A 6,631-nucleotide genomic window follows, 5' to 3' on the forward strand; every position below is an offset into this window, starting at 1 on the left:
ACTTAGAATGAAAAACAAGGCTATCACTTCCCATGCGTTGGAAAACATCAATACTGGTATGTACAATTAGAGACATATGTGTTAAACTGCACTGTTATGTTGTGTTAAAAAATAAAATAGTTCTAACATAATGTCTTATGACAAGCTATAATTGATTATAATAATGCTTCCCCCAGCTTGTCAAAGGCGTCCACACTATAACAATTGACGTTTAAATTAGATTCAGGCCTAATTATACTATCTTACGAAAGTGAATGATGAAAATATTGACACTGATTAAATTAGTTTTAGGCTTAATGAGACTACCTTACGGAATAAAACGTTGATTGAAAATTGGTAATTTATTCTTTCCATCTATGCATATTGTTTAGGAAGGACTAAATGAGCTCAAATAATGGATAACGTTGAACCTTTGTTGTCAGGTTTTAATTATCGTGCGTTTAAATAACATTTCATTTTTTTATTTGGCAGGTGTCTGTCGGAGAAAGTATCAGTACGACACGTGAAGGACAATTCAGCCGACGATTGACTGTAATGCCAAAATTGTAGTATATTACTACTTACAAAAGTGCTGGTCAAGTAAACACCAAGTGGACCTGTTGGGCATCTTTTGGCCATATACTACGACTGACGTCTAAAAGCATTTTATTACTTATATCCAAAGCTATCGCCCTGCTCGTGACGTAATATTAGAAGCTCTTTAGAAGTAATGTTTAATTAAAAATCACAAACAAGAGACATATATATAGACTTGAGACAGAAACGGCACCTGTTCATTAGTTACAGGTGCTATTTAAACATGCCCCCCCAGTGGCACAGTGGTATGTCTGCGGACTTACAACGCTAGAAACCAGATTTCGATACCCGTGATGGGCAGAGCACAGATAGCCCATTGTGCAACTTTGTGCATAACTTCAAACAAACAAACAAATATTGTTTAAACATACAATGTGATGGATAAAACCACTTAAAAGTTTTAAGTTGTTCATTATTTGTTACATTTTCTTTGATTTTTAAAAAACTATGATCTTGATCGCTACTCGAACAGTGCAAATATTTGTATTTTATCAGAAGCAGAAAGGTGGAAGCAATTTGCTCAGGAAAGATGTTAGATAACAAGGACATCACTTGTTTTGTTCCCAAGAATTATTGCCAGCAAAGGTTCTGCAGGTTTTGACCACAAAACTTCGGATATATATATATATATCTTTGGATTTTGATAATAACTTTTTCTTTTACATATGAAATTTTTATAATTTTTTGTTATCAAAAGAGCACTAAGTCTAATAATAATATCATATTTCGTCTACAAAACATTATATGATTGTTGGTAAGTAAAATAAATATCTTGTTGTTTTTATAACTTTTATAGAGGGCGTTTGAATACAACTACCACCGTTACGATTTTTTTTTATGTCAAAACTGTAATTGTACTAACTATTAAACGTTTTTGGAGTTTTGTGTTTGTTTTCTCAATCTGAAAATTCTTTTGTAAGTAAAACCCAAAACTTTCTTTATGAAAAAACTTAAGAGTTTTGTAATATTAAGATTGAGAAAACGTTTTTACAAACTAGTGATTAATTTATTGCTTCTGCTAGTTTTGAATTAAGAAAGAAAATTTGAATTCTTACGTACTTTTAATATATAACTAGTACTTTAGTTTCTGATATCTGTTTGATAATATCTTTACTTAAAGTTATAGTTTGTATAAAATAAATAAATATGTAATATTTTTCGTATTATGTAAGGGTTTTAAAAATTTGTAAATATGTTCACAATGGTTTATTATCGACTGGGGTTTATACCTACGTAACCCGAGGTTAATTAAAAATGTTTAAAAAATAGTCATGATTCGATGTTTCTTTCGAATTGTTTCGCATGCGCAAAATATTGATATTTATACAATATAATTAAAAATTGATTATTTGAAAAGGAGAATAGGGATCGTCAAAATAGTACACAAAACAAGTTGAATCAAGATGCAAATATCATATTTTCAAGCCTACAACTAGTGACTCTAAAAAAAGTAAACACATTAAGCTGGAAATTGTATCTACATTATTTTTTCAGGCTACAAATCCTTATTTTAACTCAATTTCTACACTACTTATCAATTTTATTGGAGCCCAAATAGAGACTTGTAGCTTGAGAAAATAATGTCGACACTAATTCCAGCCTAATTTGTTTACTGTTTTAGAGTCCCTAGTTGTAGGCTTGAAAATATAATCTTTGCATTTTGATTCAACTTGTTTCTGTACTTTTTGACGATCCCTATTCCCGCTTTTTAAATTCACAAATTTTAATTATCTTGTTTCTTAAGTTTTATGTCCATTTATGGAGAATAAATTTTAAGCCACACACTTGCATATGCATTTAGTTGGATGTTACATGTTTTTCAACAGTTTATTGCTGCATTTGGCTTTTTTCTCTAACCATTATTTACTGAGCCAGTGGTTTTGTGCTTAAGGTTTCGTGTAAACAAGCGTTTAACAAGCGAAGTAAGAAAATCAGTAGAATAAATCAGCACTCACAAGAGTAGAAAAATCTACTATGGTAATTGTCTACTGTTAGAAAACTCAATGAAACAGTCGCAGAAAACCATGTAAAGACAAAGTACAACAGCGAACTCGAGAAATGATGAATCCTCAACATGGCAGTTTCCAATTAATGTGCTATAAGTTGCACAACTTATTTGCCAATTAATGCGCGTTAGTAAAACACCGGATTTTTTCAATGGCGGAAAGCGAGGGACTTAGAGAAATTCTTCAGGGTGAAAAAGCGAATGTGTTTGAATTAATTTTAAAACTACACTATGACATACTATTTTGGCTCGATTATAAGGCGATGTTTTCTTATTAATAATTAAGCTGTAAAATTCATAGTCGCCTTATAATCCCGGCCAACTACAGGCCCCTTCCCCATACTTTAGCCTGTTATATTCCCGAATGTTCAGATATTATCCATCTAAGTATGCACGCCAGATGTTCTTAAGGTCATCATTAATTCTTGCAACTAATCCACCTGCAGGCTGTTCAGTTATAGTATTAATTTTGCGGACCTAAAAATGGACATTATGACACAATTTTTTTCTTTGCCATGGTTTCTGAAAACGGAGGTCATCTTATATTTGAGATCGCCCTATAATCGGGCCAATACGATACTCAATACTTCATTCATTACTTTAGTCCAGGTTTTAGTAAAATATTCTTAGTCGTTTTTTTGTAGCAACTTGTAAAATTATAATCAATAATAATAAGGCTGGAGACACTGTTATATATATATAAATATTGTTTACTCTTACAAAACGAAACTTTTTCGATTAGTATAATGGCGCTTAAATGGCTTCTACATTTCTGCGACGCTTGAATGGCTTTGAAGAACTTAGAACATTTTAGACAGTGGAAATATAATAGCCCTACAGCCTCCGCAGGAGTTTGTTTAGTAGCTGTACATAGATTTTAGCGCAGTATACCTAGTCGTTTTTGCATAGGCTTCGGTGCTTGAATGGCTTCGAAGAGAAACTTGGCCATTAGCAATAAAGAAACTGATAAAACCCCTCCTTCTCTTTCAAGAATCAACATAGCAATAGTCCTATGACCTGCACATGAGTTTTTTAGTAGGTTTGCCCAGGCTTGAATAAAATATTAATGTTAGTTTTTTCTGTAGACTTGTGAAACAAGAATAATATGAAGAATAAATGGATGAATTTTGTCGAAGAATTGCAAAAATAAACTATTTTGTTATTAACAATATTTTAGCAGCCTTAACCATTGAGATAGAAAGTCTTGGGTGTTGTTTCAAGAACAAGTCTGCTTTTTAAGATGTTTTCTTCCCATATATTCTGTTAGAATTTTTGTGAAATTCACAGCCGATTTTATCAGAAGGGAAGGTCGGAAGACAGGAGTCATATAGAAAAGGGCATCATAATTCTGATAAAATCTTAAGTGTATCTTTAAATATGGATGGTTATATTATTACAAATAGTTGGCACAACTGATTTTATCGCAGGGGAGTGTGTACGAAAGGAGAGTAGAACAAGAGTCACAAATCATGTGTAAAAATAAAATATGTATGGGAGTAAAAAAAAATGACTCGTAACTACCCGAATTTGAAAGAGAATGCGACATTTCCCGTAACAAGAGAAAGAATGCGGAAATAACAGCCACTAATTCCACATTCGATATACTTTTATTGTTTTGCTAATATACCTGATAACAACAATGTGGCGATTCTACGTTCCCCATATTTCTATATCAATTTGTGTGTCCGTTATTTAATTGTCATTTTACATCGGAACAATAAACAGATCATGTCATAATATCAGGCAATGGGTTTGAACGTCTGCTTATCTAACACTTTTATGATAAACAATCAGTCTAGGTTACAATATCGTGAAATACAGTTAACTATTTGTCAGTCCATATTATTTACCCTTACTTGGGCATACCGTATACACGAATACCATACTCGGTAAAAGTTGTTCACTGGTCTATGGACTTACAACGCTAAAATCTGGGGTTCGACTTTCGCGGTAGACACAGCAGCTAGCCTAATGTGGCTCTAAAAGAATTAAACAATCGGTAATAGATGTTTATTTGTTGCCCCTAGGACTCTAGGCGTTCTTTTTTTTTATGGTGACTTATGTTTCAAAGTGCTCTTCAACTAACACGTTTGAAACATAAAACAAACACATAAACATACAATTTTGGGAATTCTGAAAGCATAGCCCAGATCCCAACTGGAATTCGACGAAAGTGTTAGATTAATTTCACACGAAACGAAACATAAAAAAAAAAAATCAAAACATCATGACGTAACAGTTTAACCCCATTTTAAGAGAATTCTGGAGTGGGTGTTCTTTTTTTTTGTAGATTTATTTTTCCTTTTATCTAAATTAACTATTATTTATCATACTCAGTAACTTAATAGAAAAGTAACATGAAACTTCGTTTTGATAGACATTAAGTTAGTATTTATAATCAGTATATATATTAAAACTACGACTGCGAGTCTGAGAAAGGTGTTGTTCATTTGAGGCATTATAGGATAAGTTTTAAAATATTTCCTTGCAAGTTTGGTAAGTTAGTGTGAGTTACATATGTCAGATCAACTACTAGAAAATGAGGGCCGTTGACTATAAATAGTCTTAATTGACATTATTTTCTTGGCACTTGTGTATAATGTTAAAATAGTAAATAAATAACATACAACGTTAGAATCGGTGCACAATTAAAAACAATTTTCGATTCAGGCCAATCTATGGCCTCTAAAATGTGGATTCTACATGTTTCAACGTTTACCACTCGTGATAATTCTTTTAAAAGCTGTGTACTGGCAACTTTGCCATAATAACATAACATAGAATTAAGGACAATAAGGGACCTATTTGGTCCACCGAGGCCATCCCATCCACTAAACTTAAGAAAAACAAAAGTGAAAGCCAGTTAGTCCTTATCATTCAAATATTTAAGAAACTTTCCTCAATCTTCCTTATATTTACTGCATCCACCACATCTGAAGCCAACACGTTCTAAACTCCAACCATCCTGTTAGAAAAATAAAACTGTCTTAGCTGAATATGATTCCTGCCATGCCAAAAGTTATATTTGTGTTCCCTAGTTCTACCATTTTCATCATTAAAGAAGAAAAATTACGATGCATCAGTACTAACATTTTCTTCAACCTTAAACCTTTTAGAGGTCTTAACTTCTCCTATAACAACCTTTCCTTCCCAGATATCGTCCTAGTCGCTCTTCTCTGAACCTTTTCCTACAATTCAATGTCCTTCTAAAGGTAAAACACCCAAGATCGTAAACAATACTCCAAATGTGGCTTAACCAATGACCAAAACAATAAAACTATAGCTTCTTTAGACTTGTACTAATTGTTTCTGTAGGTACAACAGAAAATCCTATTTGCCCTATCAATAACAATATCACACTCCTTGAATGGCGAGAATGGTCAAATTCCCTTTTTTTTTATATAACATTTAAATTGGTGATGAATTTATCGATTATTCCTTTCGAACAATAAAACACGTGCAGGAAAGGTAGTAGGCCTTAGGTCAAGCTTTCGGCAAAATGAAAAAAATAACAACTATCGCCTAGATTTGCTGCATATACTACGCCATTAGCTCAAGCTGGTTTTGCTGTCGGTGAGTTAAGCCTAATTATTTTTAGTAAGAACAACTTATCACTGTTTGTTTTTTAGCAAAATAAAAAATAAAAACAACAACAAAAACTATCGCCTAGATTTGCTGCATATACTACGCCATTAGCTCAAGCTGGTTTTGCTATCAATGAGCTAAGCCTAATTATTTTTCCGCAAGAAAAACTTATCACGAAACAAAAAAAGATTTCAGAATTTCTACGATAGACCTATTAACAACTTCAGCGGCTGATTTTTAGTTTTATTATTGTTTAGTTTGATGAATGGTTTTATGTTCATTTTAGTTTAAATACTAGCCGACAAATGTTATTTGTTTCTTTTAGAGCAAAACCACACTGGGCTATGTGCGGTGTCCACCGTGGGATATCGAGCCCTGAATTTTAGCGTTGTAAATCCGTAAACTTACCGCCGTCCCACGGGAGGGGCCCGGCATGGCCAGGTGGATAAGTCGCTCGACTCGCAA

General features: G+C 33.0%; 1 protein-coding gene across 1 annotated transcript in view; it reads left to right on the forward strand.

Moving 5' to 3' along the window:
• The window catches only part of LOC106469771, a 13,713-nt gene extending 12,525 nt beyond the window's left edge, over nt 1-1,188 (forward strand). Inside the window, exon 2 of the mRNA XM_013930281.2 lies at nt 472-1,188. The gene's annotated coding sequence lies outside the window, so the exon portion shown is untranslated. The remainder of the gene's footprint in view (nt 1-471) is intronic.
• Nucleotides 1,189-6,631: the final 5,443 nt, after the last annotated feature.

Source organism: Limulus polyphemus, unplaced genomic scaffold, assembly GCF_000517525.1.
Source record: "Limulus polyphemus unplaced genomic scaffold, Limulus_polyphemus-2.1.2 Scaffold3650, whole genome shotgun sequence".
Lineage (NCBI taxonomy): Eukaryota > Metazoa > Arthropoda > Merostomata > Xiphosura > Limulidae > Limulus > Limulus polyphemus.